Source organism: Rhyacophila brunnea, unplaced genomic scaffold (genome assembly GCF_057557595.1).
Source record: "Rhyacophila brunnea isolate RB1 unplaced genomic scaffold, BYU_Rbru_1.0 scaffold_12, whole genome shotgun sequence".
Taxonomy (NCBI): Eukaryota; Metazoa; Arthropoda; class Insecta; order Trichoptera; family Rhyacophilidae; genus Rhyacophila; species Rhyacophila brunnea.
Genome location: NW_028232774.1, coordinates 1,369,190 through 1,386,678, shown reverse-complemented (window position 1 = coordinate 1,386,678; position 17,489 = coordinate 1,369,190). Strand labels below are relative to the sequence as shown.

The window sequence follows — 17,489 nt, the reverse complement described above, 5'->3', positions numbered from 1 at the left end:
TTTGGAAGCAACCCCACGATACTTTATCTGGGGAGGGGGTTATATAATTTTACACAAATGGATTTGGGGTAACACCCACAAAAGTTTTCCGACCGCTCTTTTAAGTAGGTAATCAAATACTATAATATTATATTATGCATTTGACCTGATATAGAAAGCGATAAAATTTAAAATTTAAATAAAAATTCGTCTTTTGCATGGCATTTTAAAGCAGGTGCTGCCGCGAAGCTTTCATGCGGTTTAATGTTTTGTGTTATGCAAAATTCAAGATTTCTAAGAATTCAGGATTTTAATATTCATCATATTATGAACCTATTACTATTATAAGTATAATCATAACTAAATTATAATTGCACTTTAATTGTTTGTTGTCTTATTTTTCCTAACAATGAAATATTCCATTGAAATATAATTAATTATGTTTATATTTTTATAATTAAAACGTGGTTGTCAGTTGTATAATATCCCATTAGTATCATCTTTACCTTGATCTTATAATCGTATTTTTCGGAAAATAATTTATGTCAAGGTTTCTTAGGTCACAATTACACGTGCAGGTTTTGTACTTGGTCCACCATTCATTCACAGCACAGTGTGGGCGCTTCTTAACAGACAATGCCTAGTATGCATACCATAAATTGTTATGATATGGATCAAAGACGTCAAAGATGTTGTGATTGAAGGCAGATGGACCTCTCCAGTTTGAGGTGGTTTAGCAGACCTTTTAAAAAGTAATCGGTTGTTAGCCATCTATTAAGCAAATCAATCCCATGCCATGATTTCAAATAGACCCATCGATTGGAAGTAAAATTGATTATCCTCTGCCCTACAGAAGGGCGTAATAAATATTATAGATATACAAATGGATTCTGAAGATATTTCCATACATTCGGTAAAATCACATTGTGTACCCATGTAACCGATGGAAAATTCTAGATAACGTAGTCGACAAGTTGCAAAATATCATTTGGCAAATAGCTTTATCTTCAAAATGCTTTTACAATAGTTAACTGGGCTTAATTTCTAATTCTACATCTATAATAATAAGTCCAAAGTAGTCACTACTACGACCGGAGAGCTAGAATATCTAAAGCGAAATAAAACTGCCATATGGTGTTAAAAATGACAATTAGCACAAATATTATATTATACAAACCAAAAAATTTTCATATGTAAGAATCAATAAAATAAACGGTAATCAAATTAGTATTATATATTTTTAAAACGTCATAGCAGACATTTTTTTCTGATTATCAGCAAAATTGACATTTGTGTTCAGTATTGTTTGGCATAGGTATATGTAACTGTCGACCGTATATACCGTTTCATATAGTTTCGTATACCTTGGATCTCTTGTAACTCGACATAATGATATTACAGAAGAAATCAACAAGAGAATCATGTCTGCGAATAAATGTTACTTTGGCCTGTTAAGACATTTTAAGTCCCGCATACTATCTCGCCGAACTAAAAGCACTATTTACAAGACACTTGTAAACCCAGTGCTCACATACGCATCTGAAACCTGGGCATTAACTCTGCGAAATGAAAGAGCCCTGAACATATTTGAAAGAAAAATTCTCCGCCGTATATATGGACCGATCAAGGACAGCACCAATTGGAGGAGAAGATATAATGCTGAGCTCTACGGGCTGTACGAAGATTGCAGCGCAGTTCAATCAATTAAGATTGGGAGACTGCGATGGCTAGGTCATGTGCACCGTATGAATGACAATAAACCGGCAAAGAGAGTGATGTCCAGCAATCCAATAGGGCGTAGAAGAAGAGGCAGGCCAAAGATTCGCTGGTTGGATGGAGCTGCCAGTGATTGCCGTATTCTGGGGGTACCGAATTGGAAAGCGGCCATACTGGATAGGGACAGGTGGAGGGAGCTATTGGAGGAGGCCAGGACCCACACCGGGTTGTCACGCCCCTGATGATGATGATTGTTTGGCAAGTCATCATAAAAATATATATAGTTGTATAGCGTATGCAAATGTTTAAAACTTATTACAACAATAATGAATATAGGTACGTTTCGGGCATTACGTGAAATTTATGGTCAAAATAATCATCATACAGCGCTTACTTTGATTAGAAAATTTGAGTCAAATAGTAATTTTTGTGATGTTAAGAATCCAATCCATCAAAAATGTAAACGTACTGCTGAAAATATTAATGTTGTGAATCAAAGTGTGGGTGAAAATCCAGAACAATCAATTACACGCCGTACTCAAGAACAAGGACTTTCATATGGTACTACAAAGAATATTCATAATAAAGATTTACATTTGATGGCGTATAAAATACAGTTAACACAAGAATCTAAACCAAATACCATTTGGGGCGTCTAAATATTTCCGCAACTTGAAACACACCAATTATAAAACAAACACAAAAATTATTTCCAGCGATGAATTTCATTTTTGGTTAAATGACTTCGAAAATAAACACAATTGTCGCATTTCGAGTTATGAAAACCTACATGCTATTCTTGAACAACAGTTTAGTGTGGTTCATGGTCTGGAGATGCAATTGGACCGTATTTTTTTAAAACGAAAATGGCAATGCATTAAATTTACTGTCAGTAAAAAACGCTACAGAAACATGATTACTGATTTTTTCTGGCAAGAATAACATGATTTTGATCTGGACAATATGTGGTTCTAACAATATGGTGCAACATGCCATACAGCTCGTGGAACAATCAACTTATTAAATATATATATATATATATCTTATTTGATAACTATATATTATAATAGTAAGACTGCGATGGACGAGTGATAGTATCCGCTAATGAAATCATATTAAGCGCTGTGCTCAATTTATGGGTCTGAAAAATTTCACATATTGTTTTTAATGGGTGTTTGGATTCAAAATATTTTTTTACAACAGCAAAAATCTGTTAAGAAACCTCGGATTGTAGAGCCATTTCTGATTGTCTATTATTCATGAAATTTATTCATAATATATGAAAAACTTCGCATTTTTCTATTATTAAAAAAATGTTTTCCATATCTAAATGGAACTGGTCTGGGAAAGTTTAACATTTTCTTTGAACCGCGCAGTTATTTTATAGATAAGATAATTTATTTTGAATTAATCGATCTTGAGACAATAATAAAACATAATAAAAAAAATGTGTATCATGGAAAATATAGAACGTAAAATATTATTTTTTTTATTATTTCCGAGGTGTTCGATGCATCAAGACTATTTTTACGATCTCTACCTACTATTACGTATTTATTTCACAAATTAATAACGTTAAAATGTAGGTTTGGTTAAGTATTTAATCTTGCAGCGCGCAAAAAAAGACCCGGGAAAACTTTTCCGCTTTTTTTCATGCGTAGTAAGTAAAAAAAATATTATAAGAGACATTTTCTGCAGGCTATATTTCGCCCATGTTAAAATGTATAACAAATCTTCAATCCAATATATGACTCAGTCACGTCTTGTATTTTCCCATATGGGATAAGCCGCCAACGATGGTGGCATCTTAATAGACATTTATTACAGATTATTGGTCGTAATCGAATCTCTCAACTACTATTTAAATGGTAAAAAGAGGAAGCAGAAAGGGAGATCATTACAAATGAACACCTTATGTTGGATTCAAATATCCATAAGGATTTAATAAATATTTGAATTTAATCTAACTGTTAGGATTTCAAAGCCGGCTTTACGCTAAAAGGCATATTATATATTATATAAGAATGACTATGATGGTAAGGCAGACTCCAAAAGCTTCTAAACACCAGGTTACTCTCAAGTAAAACCAAAACAACCTTAAATAAAACTCTTCTGTATCCAGTATTAGCATATGGATCAGAATATTGAGCATCGGGATGAGAGAAGTATCGATATTTTTTTTTTCTTTTATTGTGATAACTGTTAATAATTCATGGTGGAACTGCATTGCATTATAGATTAATTTAATAAAATGAAAATTTATTAGTAGTTATTCCAATTTTAATAAATAAATCTGGACCGGTTTCGTCCGCCTCAGAGGGACATTTTCAACTGAATAATATTTATAAAACAGGTATTTACCAAAACTTATCACATTTACTTAGTCTTATTGATTTAACGTTAGTATGTCACCTGGTAGCATCGTGGACAATGCACAAGGGGCGTAAACCCAAGAGATGCAGGTTTGATCCTGCCGGGTGTCTTACTTTTTTCAAAAAGATTTGTTCTATTGGTTATAATATGTTTTCTCAGAAGTGTTTTCAAGATTATGTATGTTTAATAATTAGAATGATACATTCGTAAATCTTGTGAATTATTCAGTGAATAAAAGAAATAGTTAATTAAAAATTATTAGCAAGTTCGAATAAGTTACAACATTAAGTGTTGGAGAGATCCGTGACGTCGGTTAGTAATTAAAGTGGTAGGTACCTAAAGAACAGTAGCTAAAATTTGTCGTAATTAGTATGTCACCTAGTAGCATAGTGGATAATGCGCACGGGGCGTAAACCCAAGAGATGCAGGTTCGATTCCTGCCGGGTGTCTTATTTGTTTCAAAAAGATTTTTTTCTATTGGTTAATATATTTTCTCAGACGTGTTTTTCAAAATTATGTATGTTTAATAATCGATAACTTTGAGAGGAGAGTTTCGAGAAGAATGTTTGGGATCAAGAAAGTGACATTTGGAGGTCAAGGTATAATGAGGAGCTGTACACACTTTATAGGAGCGAAAAGATCACGTAGCATATGAAAATGCAGAGACTGCATAGAACGCCGGAGGATATACCAACAAGGAGGGGTGTATGTTGTAGTACAATAAAATATAATGATGGTAAAACGGGTAAATTTTCTAGAAGTATTCAGGCTTTTTTACACGGGTTTAGTACTAATCATTAGTACTCGATAGGGATTGCAATACCGGTATTTCAAAGCCGGTATTCCAGTAATTATCAATACCACAATACCGGTTTTTAAAAAACCCAAAATATCGGAATTTTCGGTATTAAAAACCACACTCGTTTACGTTTTTGAAAATGAATTGAATGTTATTTCTACATTACTTTGTACTGTATTGCCTATTAAATTTAGTGTTTAAGTTATGTGCTGCTAAAATGCAAATATATTGACTGAACCCAAGAAAGTTGAAATAGTAATAAAACAGAATCCATTAAATGAACCTATTTATAAAATTGTCATGGTAAATTAACATAATTTTATTTCGAAATAGAAAATATCCGTGACAAATGTGCAATTTTATTATTCTATCATAAAATTATTGATGACTGAATAAGCGTTGAATTGAAGAAGCATTTTCTGCAAACGCACTTATTTGTATATCTGAACTAGCTTTTTTGAGGGTTTTAGTTAAAATTATCAATGTATTCAAATTATTTGTAAAAATCACCAATTCTACAATATTATGATCAAAACATATTTAACTGTCAACATAATTAATTAAGGTTGGTAGGTTTTTGCTATAAAATAACAAGAGATTTTAATAGCTATATTTACTGATAAGTACCTTTTTTATGTTTCAACGAATACCGGTATTCAATAATAAATACCGAAAAATCGGTATTGATATTTTCATTCGGTATTGCAGTCCCTAGTACTCGATACTTAGGCTAGCCACTAAACTAAGCCTTTTAAAATGAAAATATAGTATACACGAGTCGACAAGTTAATGTGTATTCGAAGCTATATTTTTTATCAAAACTATCAAACTTCACACTTATGTGGTATGTTTATAACCAAAAATCCACCCGGGAACCCACAGGAGAGAAGCTAGTGTCTTACGTAACGAACTACGATAGCCGTATTTGTTACTCATACAATGATATTTATTAGTACTTTTTATTTTTATTTAATACTTATATTTTTATATTCCACTAGTCTACAGCAGCTTTAAGCTCTTCAAGTGTTTATCGAACATAAACTTAAAGCTATTCGTTCGTAGTAGCCACAGTATTATCCTGTGAGAAATCGTATATCTCACCCATTGGCATCTACGCGGCTTACAAATGGCCATCGCGTGCCTTTTATAGAAGGGGTTAAATTTGTTTCTGGTAAACAGCGTGGCTAAAAAATATTTCAAGACGTTCCCTGTACAAACAGCTCGCAGTGAATATCTCATTATTTTCTTTAGACAAGCCTTTACGTCAAGTTTATCTTTTGGGTGGTTTTCTTACCAAAATTATTATCAATTCGCTAAAGGAATTATATATTAAATTCTACAAAATAGCTTTTCAGTCGACAACAATGTCGCCTGTGACACCATTTTCAACCCTATAAAAATAAACAATTTGTCTATATATTAACACGTCATTGCTATTAGCAACCACGATGGTCTTGCTTAAAGGACGGTAGTGGCGAAGGGTGACTTTTGGAAATAGGTAGTCTGTGAAGATTTGAGAAAAAGAGCAAACTTGTCAGTTATACTTACGGGAAATACGAAAATAATACGATATTACTACTAGCAAATAGATACATACTAATGACAACGATACACTAATTCAATTAAACTTCAAAAACTCACTGAAGACATAAAATTGAGCAATGAGTTTAAATTACGTATTTTCCAAAACATTTATACACACCAAAAATCATTAAATAAAATTTCATTTTATTTTTTAAAACAATCTTTATTAAATTTATTAATATGCGATTAAATGCCATAGAAATTTTTTTTTTTAATTATCTAATTATTAATTATGTTGGACAAAGTGCAATCATGAGAACAATATTAGGCGCGAAGGTTTTAGGCTCTGCGATAGGAGCCTACCTTATTTCATACAATTCCATAGATTGACTGAGATTACGTGACTAAAAGTCCGAGAAAATATCACAATTCTACATAATATATACCTAAGTATATGTTTTTAAACCTTTTCAGATTGATTTGTAATCTGTATAATGCATTCCAACATATTTTTCGACATCTGACAATTATATTATGTTTGTACAATATAAAATAATCAAGTGATTATATAAATATGTCAATACGCAATTAAAACATATTTTTTAAGAAGGTAGGCTTTAAATAATCGCCTAGTATGAAGTCTTCGCCCCTGGAGGACGGTAACCTTTTGAGAGGTCTTATAAACCACATTCAACGTTTAGTTTTTATAATAAGGTAGCAAATTTTTCAGAAAAGATGGAGAATGTAAATAAATCGGATTGAAGAAGCATGCAAGTCAGTCAGTCAAGACTTTTTTAAAATATCCTTACTTTTGTCTAAAACGGTTTTTACGGCTATATTGAATAAGAATTAGTTTTGATGGACGTTGTTTTATAGATCCTTAAAATAGAGTCTTTTTCTGTGTATTTTAATATTTTTTCTATTTACTCTTCTGGTTATGCTGTTTTATTGTTAATTATTTTTCTTTATTTTTTCCATGCCACGTTGTTAACGTCTTTAATATATAAAATTCACTATAATATTTCAAATAAATAAAATTTCATATGGCATAAAAAAAAAAATTGATTAGACATTTGTATCAAAATTTAGTGCACTGGGGAGATATAATATTTTGGATACGATCGCAATGAGCAAAATTTTTGCTATCAATGGAGTATTTGAAAAATGAAGCAATTTAAAATATTAAAATATTAATATTCTAAACAAAATAAACGTCATACATCAAAATAAAGTAATATAACTTCGCACTGTAAAAATTAGATTAATTTGATTGCGTGTTGCAAAAAAGGATCTACCAACATAGTCTACAGTGCTTGGCCCATATGCACTTATTGTGTCAAATTTAATGATAATTATTAAAATAATCTGATCATACTGTTATGTCCCTCAGGGAGAAAGGCAAAGGAAACAGGTAGCTTGGTTGACAGGAACCTGATGTGGTTTGATGGTGTTATCCTTCTTTCGTCTCCTTACCAAAGACTGGACTTCTGTGCAACTCCTGGTAGTATTCACAGCTACTACGTTTAAAGACCGTCGTCTTGAAGGTAATTTTCAGGTGATTTACCTTCAAGGATGTATTTAGAATAGACGGCGAGAAAATGATCGGGAAACAATAAGCTTTCACGAAAGTTAATATATTAAAGTTTATTCAACGGAAATGCGAGTAAATATACAGTGGACAAGATATACCCGTTACAAAGATTGAAAAATAATTGACAAAGGACGCGAGGTGCGTGTCCCTTTTTATACATTTTTTTTTTGTGATATCATTTAAATTAGTATATTGACGTTTTGTGTGTGATTTCGGGCGTAACTCCATAGTCAATGACCGTCTGTGCCCTATATTAATTGTGTTTATTAAGTTAGAATATTACTTAGGTAGTGCATCATATTACATGGCTATTGTTAGGGATTGCAATACCGAATGAAAATGTCAATACCGGTTTTTCGGTATTTCTTAAACATTAAAAAAACAGAAGTAGGTGCTGATCAATAAATATAGCTATTATTTTTTTTAAATATTAGGTATTTTACAGCAAAAACCTAGATACCTACATTTATTATGTTGACATTTAAAAATATGTATTGATCATAATTGTAGAACTAGTGATTTATTCCAAACAATTTGAATATATTGATAATTTTAAATAAAGCCCTCAAAAGTTCATGAAGTGCAAATAAGTCCCGGCTACAGGTAAAGCTTCTTAAATTCAACGCTCGTACAATCATCAATTATTATTATAGAATAATTGAACATTTTTGTGACGGATGTTTTCTATTTCGAAATAATATTATTTTAATTCATCGCGACAATTACTTAAGTATATAAATATATTTGATGAAATTTGTTTTATTATTTTCACCTCTTTTATGATTTACTCAATAAATTTGCATTTTAGCAGCACATAACTTATAATTCATTTTTAAACACGTAAACGAGTATGCTTCGTACCGAAAATTCTGGTATTTTGGATTTTTAAAACCGGTATTTCGGTATTGATAAATACTGGAATATCGGTATTGCAATCCCTAGCTATTGTTTATTAACCCTTATAAACTTGCAAAGTTTGGTTGGTATAACCTAATCTGAAACTTGGGATATTGTATAACAGTATGTGCATGATTCTACTCACTAATATGATTCTTGGCTCGTGGCAAAAGTCACAATAAGTGCAGGACAAAATAAATATAAAAAAATCGATCGCGATATAACAAATCTGCACTCCCCGGGGTCGAAATCAACGAGGGTTATCTGTACATGCTTAGCACCACTATATTGCTTGTTGTTATTTGACTGTGTCAATAATACTGCAATAAAAACTAAAACAGATAAAAAATAAACCATAGACGAAGAAACTATTTCTAAACTTCCACCTACCCCAACGATTAGAGATGAACACTAACTAACTACTATCCATATGACTAAATAACCTTTAAGCATTATTATTATTATTATTTTATTATTAATTATTATTTATCAAATAAACACAATATTTATATAATATAGTACGTGCTTTGGATGCTTTCTTACACCATCTTCCTGATAATCTTCTGAATAGGACAAAGGTAGGACAAATGGGTTATAATTAATTCTATATATGGTGAGAAACTACATTGTGAGGGTCTATAATGTAGTTAATCTGAAAATAACAGAAGAGATTTATCGACCATATTATAGTATATTACGTTTATTGTTATCATATTATTATAAAACTCTATGAAACGTAACTTTTAAAGGTTATTATTATAGATTTGCCGCTTATGAAAGAATCATGTTTAAATCTCAGTGGGTCTATATTCTATACACAAGGCGGCTATCGGTGGCTATTGAAAGTAGTTTATCATATTTATATATTAAGGCAGTTAATTATTACAATAAGTTAACCGTCTAAACTGCCAAAAATTGCTATGTTTTAGCATTTTCTCTCGTAGTTGTGTAAACTTTAGAGTGAGATAGACAGTTTTGACAGTTTAGACGGCTAACTTATTGTAACAATTATAACACTTCAATAAATACATATGATAAACCACCGTTGCTGGCCGCCGATAACCGCCTTGTGTATAGAATATACCCACAGGTCTGCTAAATTCAAATGTCGTATTTCAATCATATGTATTTGAAGCATTTAAGAACATTTTAATTATCGTTTTGTGACTTCCTAAAGAGTTTAATGATTAAAATATGCACTAATATAAACCTGACTTTTAAAAAACACAGATTTTATATACTTAGTGCTTTGTAAATTATTGTAAGTTTGTTTTTTAATTAAAAAAACTTTTTATTGTTTTTAGAGAAGTACGTAGTGATAGTTTAAAATAAAAATTATTAATACAATGTAATGTATTAAATAGAAGTTGTTTTTAAATTTATTCGCAGAGACATTGCGATCAAATATATCTCTGCATTATTTGGCAATAAGTAAATAATAAAACTAACTCAATAAATAAGGTTTACGTTTCTATCTTAATATTTTGCATTCAAACTTTTATTATTTCACCTGATTATCTGTTATGTATGATTTGTGTGTAAATATAAATGTTTTCTACATGAATATGTAATGCTTACTTACTGACTATTTACGTAATATTCTTATTTTTAATAAACTATTTATTTTATTCAACGAAATTCCGAATATAACATTCTATATACTGAATATACATATTTTGATATGCATATTATACACACTAGAAAAAATCGTTTTGTAGAAAAAGAACTTTTTATATACTTACCAAGTTTTTAAATTTTCTGTTTAATCAAATAAACTTGACAATTCTATAAATTAATAATTTAGGACAAATAAGGCAATTGTCATCAAATCATTTTTTTGCTATTTTGCAACAAACAAACAAACAAATATACAATACTGAAATATACTAATAATTCAGTTGCTAGGACTACCCCCTTAGCAACCAATAACAGTGGATTGTATTACGGATTTCTTCCAAAATAACTTTTCATACAAGACAAAATTAACTGAAAATGAATTCAATTCTACTTAAAGATGGCCAAAAGTATTAAAAGAATGCATTCGCACCATGTTCTGATATATTCTAAAAGTTTCAAATGTCTAGCTAGTCGGGAATATAGTTAAAAATCGATTGCAAGATTTGTACTGGATAAACAACCACCGGACAAACAAGAATACGAGCTAAGAAAAACGTGGTACAATACGACACCCGAAAGAACATCAATCTGTATCTGCTGGACTCGTGCCAGTATGTTTTACCAATTAAACTACGGGTGCCTTGGATAATTACAACGATTTTATCCAGTAGTTGTTACATGAAATGCTTATCAAATTTTCCCGTCGGGTGTCGTATTTTTTCTACAAAACGATTTTTTCTAGTGTGTATATGCATGAGATGTGTTCTAATTATGTATATTAACTAAAATATTATTTCTAAATAAAACATACGTATAACATTCATAGATAATATTCAATAGCATTTCTATCTAAACAAACATTATTTGAATGTTAAATATTATCACAGATAACTAAAATAATATAATATATATTGTCAATTGATTCATTTCTCGCAAAGATGTTTATTCAGTGACTTGATTAAATATAAAGATATCAGGCATATAGGTACAGGTTATTCGTGTGAGAGTGAAATGTTTTTTTCAACCGCGCCTTGGCGTCGGTTAAATGTGATTTTAAACGATCAGTTTTGCTATCCGGTCAGTCTCCGTTTCAGTAAAGCTGTCAGTTAAACTAACGTACAAATGCAAAACTGAAGCGGCTGACTGAAACCAATACGGAAATGATTGATTTTCCATCAGTTATCGTATCCGCTTTTAGAGTTGCCAGTTAAATTGATGTATAAATTAGTATGTTGCCGAATTTTTCATACTACTTTTCTAATTTCGTTTGAATAAATTTATTGTACCAATCAATATTGTTAGAAAGTTATTATAAAAATAATATCCATTTTTAGTGGATAAAAATCTGTAAATATACACCCCCGTTTCCCAACTGAACTGTCAACTGAGACGGAACGAATAACTAAACTGATAGTGTAAGTCGGGTCAGGAAACTTGTACGTATGCAGTTCGCCGTATTACATTTCACCGTAAAATGTTGTATCGGAAATATATATTCGTATATATACCGTCTAACCTCATTGGGTCGTATAGTACTGACATAAAATTCATGTCTAAACAAAACACGGTTCTTGTCGGATTACACTTTACAAGACGCCAGCAGCAAATAAATTTCGAAAATAACCGATATACTTGATTATTTGTTAGGTAAAGTTAGGTTAGGTTAGGTTTTCATTTGCCAAAATCAGCTATGAAAATTGAATTAATGTTCATATTGAATCTAATAAAATTAAAGACCCTATAGTATACGGTCATCTCTTTCCGGTAAGAAAGCTCACGGCAAACTGTGCCACGGTGAAATGTTTTACGTACAATTTACATGTAATCAGTCTAAATACACCGCCGTTTCAAAACTGAAAGGACAAAAGCAGAAACCTCGACTGAACGGACAACAGAACTGGCGTCTAAGAGCACCTTAATAAATGCGGTAGCTTGCGATAACCGACGGCGACTTGCGGCAAATTCGATGTCCACCGAATAATACAGCAGTTTTACGATTCTATCACAAGAATAACAAATATATACCAATATATTTGTTTTATTTAGTATAACTATATTATAAGTGAGAAGTCTATTGGTAGAGTTCAAACAATCAATCTAGTTAGACAAATTGATGGAGGGATCGGTTGTATAATAATTAATATTGTGTGTTTTTCTGGAAAGTGATCATTATTAATCAATCCAATGATTTTCCACCACAGATATTTTCTCTCCATTAAAAAAAAATTATTTTATTCTCAATAATTAATATAAATAAATAAATAATTTTATAACTGTTTTTTACTGTTATCTTAACGGTCGTCGTAGTCCAGTGCGTAGGATACTGGATTCTCATTTTACGGCTTTGGTTTGACTATCAGTGAGGTCACAATAAATTAATTTTTTGACTTACTTCAATTTATAATATAAAAAAATAGTAGATTTCGTAGGCTACACAATTTCTATTAGTGGTTTCGCTTATCGCGTTAACTAAGTAACTTAATAACCCTTAATTTTACATTCTTAATACGACTATTACTATGGTTGATTTTAATAAATATTTTTTCTATATAGGCATCATCTGATTTATAACACCATCTTCCTTTACTATAATTATTATGTTACGTTTGTAAAAATATAGAAAAATATAAACAAATTTCTCGTATGCCTAAATTGCAGTATGTGATTCTTCTGAAACACTGTTTGCCGACACCCAGAAAGCCTTAAAAGGTTAACGTTTGCGGGGGGAGGGGGGCAGAGGTCATACGCTGATTAGGTGGAGTAGCCAGGTGAATATATTCACTGGAAAACTAATGGCGACCAGCATACTATGGATACCATAGAATATGCAGTAGCGAAGGGTGGAGGTACGCTGTTATGATCCGACATAAATGGTGCGCACTAAACTTTATCAGGCATACGTATTTGTTTCAATTGAAATAATACTGCAATTTACTGATAGTTTTGGTTAATTTTTAAAATTCAATTAAACCCTGCGAAAACCAAGCCATAATAGATATTAGTCAAAAAATACTCGTCTATCTATAAAATATCTAAAATGTTGCAATTTGGTCCTACATTACTTTGAATATTTTATAGATAGAATAAAAAAAAAATATTTATTATAGTTTGGTTAGGCAGGGCTTAATGAATTTAAAAAAATGAACCAACAATATGTGTAATATGTATTCCTCAATCAACGAAAATTTATGGTTGAAAATGTGTAAAACTATTATGTTTTGGTTAAGGCAGAGTTCAATTGAATTTTAAATAGTAACCAACACTATTTTTAAATTGTAGCCTTGGTTCAAATATTATGTTCAATAAACCAATGTTTTATGTGTACTATTTATGTCGAATATTAACAGCCTACCTCCACACTTCGCCACTGGGATATAGAAACATGAAAAGAGCTGGTCCAGAGTGTAATATTATTCTATAATGATTACGATCTTCAGACATAAGGATGAAGACTTGGAAAAGACTTATTAATCATTTGCTAAGTTAGGTGTGTACTATTGGTATTTCATAATTTAAAAAAAATGTTCTAGTAGCTTTTAGCGCTGATTTCAGTATTAATTCAGCGGTCATGAACGTATTGAATGTTTCCAATGTACTGCATTTCTAATTTAATTATAAAATGTGAAACGGTTACCCATCCCTCGCTCAGTTTGAAAACCTACACTATTTTCAAAAGCATTTAACAAATTCTTGCCATTATCATGTTCATAAATTTAATTAAGAGTAATTATATTTTTTAATAATAAACAATTCAAGAAAATTCTTACTTATTCAAATATGAATATTTTTATCCTCGTGTTATTAAATTAAGTATTAATCTTGTTAGTTCAAATACGTTGTTAATTATTTGTGTACTTAATAATATCGTAGGTGTGTGTTTTATAATATTTATACATATAAGGCACTGTGAATATCTACGTAGGTAAATGAATATTCATAAAAATTAAGATACGTTTGTATTCATAGCATATTATTTATTCAAATATATTATACAACGTAATTGTATACTTATTGTATACTTTACTAAAATTGGTTTTGCCGAAAAAAATAGGAATTTTAACTAGCGTTTATTTGATTTAACTCCGTTATATTAGTTTTGAAAGAAAGTTCTGTATTTTTACATTTTTTTGAGTTATTTTTGTTATAAAAATACTGTTGTATCTTAAAATAGCTATCAACTACGTAAACTAACTGAAATAAATGTAAAATTTTCAAAAGCCTTATTTTAACTATGAGTTTGGCAAATCCATTATTGATGATATTGTTATTACAACTATCATTAAATCGTTTACGAAACATTATCAGTGATATCAGTAACATGTCCAGTAGTGTCAAAGAACAGGGACAACATTATAATATGTAATAATAACTATTTTGAATTATTTTTTTCATTTAACAATTATTATTGAAATTAAATTTATTATAATATAATTATATTGAACGATCTAATATATTGTGTTAAAAATTAATCATCATCTTTGGAGCTTTATATTGTAATAATTTCAATATAGTATGATATTTTCCAATCCAATAATTTATGACATAAATGAACAGACCTTTAAACGTGACATTTAAATATAATAAATAAGTATCTAGTGTCTAAGAAGAATTATAATTGTTGTAGTCATATAAAATACATCGAATTTAATTTAATTTTTGATTTATTATTCACTGGCATTAAAGTTTCCCACGTTCGATAAGCGCTTTATATTTTAATGCATATCAATTACAGCCAAGTGATCCAAAATAATATTCAAGGGTGGATGAAAATAGGGGATGATTTCGCGCTAATCTCAAAATTATACACAAAACGTCTTGGATACATACAAAAAAAGTTTTCGCCGACCGCCCGGCGATAAAAATCCATCAACAGTTTTCACATTATCAAAATCCGGAGAAAGACAAACATCTTCTTATTAAATTAGTTTTGGGAATACATTAAGGGTATTAAAAATAAACAATCTTTAAGATAACTTACCGAAGACGATATTTATTTATTTATTATTTATTGCTTGTTTATTAAATTGAGAATTATAGTCATCTATCCAATTGTCTGGAGTATATCATCAGTTATGTAGACAATAATAATATTTAATTTCGTATAATAAATATAAACATATACTATGGTTAATTATTATTATTTTAAAACTTAGTATGTACCGTATTATAGAAGTACTACCGCTTGTCTCTAAAGCGATTGATACGAGTTCGAATACCACTTGTTTTGTAAAAAAATTATTATATTTCTAACGACGTGTATTTTAACCAAAGTAATAATGCAGTGGATAATGCAATTTGTGGCTTACAACTATTCATATTAATAAACGGTATGTTTTTAAATTAAAATTTTCATTTACTTTCCTTTTTGGCTCACAGTTTTATTAAACAAAATAATTATTGTAGGTCATAAGTAGATTTCACATATTACTGTATAAGTAGATACCTAGTGAAACAAAAATCAGTTAACCGTAAATCTCCAATTCGTTCGCGTCAAAAATTGATGAAATATCTTTTTTTTTATATTAATATTATTTAATTTTTCCAAAAATGATTTTTACAGCAATCTTTCTAAATTAATTATATCCATATATTTTCGTTTAATTTCAACCAAAACCATTATTTACAAAAATATAAATTGTGTAGGTACAAGAAAAATCAAACAAATAAAATGAATTATTACGACTTACCGATTTAGGATCTTCTGGACTATTGATGTGTAGAAAGCTCCTGTAGTATTGAGTCAACACTGTTTATTAAGAAATTTAAAATATTTATTTTTAATAATTTAAGTCGAATCAACCTTTTCCGTCGGAAAAATAATACGTGAACAACACGAAAATATAAAATAAATAATAATAAAAAGCAAGACGAATTTTTGATATTTAATTAGGGGGAGCTTTAAGCTCTGTGCAGTCAAGCTTTACAAGTCATTTTAAATTTGGAATTTATTCAATGCAAGTAAAAGTTCGAATGAGCTTTTTGGACTTTTCTGTATTGGCGAGATGTTTCGGCGTTGGGGGTGCGAACAGTTGTGTGAAATTCTGTCTTGTTTTGCGGCTTTTATGCAAGCCGCCGCGGTTGCTTTTAGCGCAGCCTCAAACCTTTTAACCTTTGCAACTTTGGTACGTGGTATTGTAATAATTGTACTTTGTGGAAAATCTGTTCAAAGACAATGAATAATAATATATTGAATTTAAAATATGATATTTTGATTGAATATTGATGAAAGCTCGCGTTGGTTCAAGAATTTATTTTATTAAATCTGTCGAGCTTTTTACATGATTTAGGTACAACAAAACTCTTCAATAATTATCCGGTATAGTTAGTTTAAATAACATAACTTTAAGCCATGTAAAATAGATATATATCAAAAATATTAAATCTTTGTCCAGATGTTCCTAAAAATTTTATGAAAATTAGCTGTTCGAATAGTTTTTTTCTCCATCACTCCCATATATCTGTGCCTCGTCACTATATGAGAAGATTTTCTGCAATATCTTTCAAACATTATGTGTTTTTAACAACCTGTATGATTGTTGATTACATACTATGTGTTTTTAAAATACCCTATCACTAATGATGCAATCGATAGGCGTATACATCGTCAAAACCTTGATAATATATCATTAGATCATAATCAATTACGTTACATTCAAGAGGTGTAAAAACATCAATACTGGGAAAACAATGGCAACATTTATATTAGTTAAAATAGCTGTCAGTGTGTATTTACTTTTTAGTGATTGTCCATAGTGGCTGAAGATGCCAAAAGGCAAAACTCGGGTCGCAAAAAAGGTCTCAATTGGAATAGTATAAAACTAAAAACCATTAGAAGTATTTTTTGTATAGAAGAGTCTAATAGCATTCAATCCAGTAGAAAAATCAACTTCAAAATCGGAGTTAGTTACAAAAGTAACTTATTCCAATACAAAAAAAAACATATGTAACGTCAACTCCGTAAACCTTTTTTTGGCATTGATGGCCACGATGACC

At 30.2% G+C, this 17,489-nt stretch overlaps 1 protein-coding gene across 1 annotated transcript in view; it reads right to left on the bottom strand.

The window, feature by feature from the left end:
* The window catches only part of FMRFa (FMRFamide related propeptide), a 169,167-nt gene extending 152,845 nt beyond the window's left edge, over positions 1–16,322 (bottom strand). The window contains exon 1 of the mRNA XM_085940117.1: positions 16,184–16,322. The gene's annotated coding sequence lies outside the window, so the exon portion shown is untranslated. The remainder of the gene's footprint in view (positions 1–16,183) is intronic.
* Positions 16,323–17,489: the final 1,167 nt, after the last annotated feature.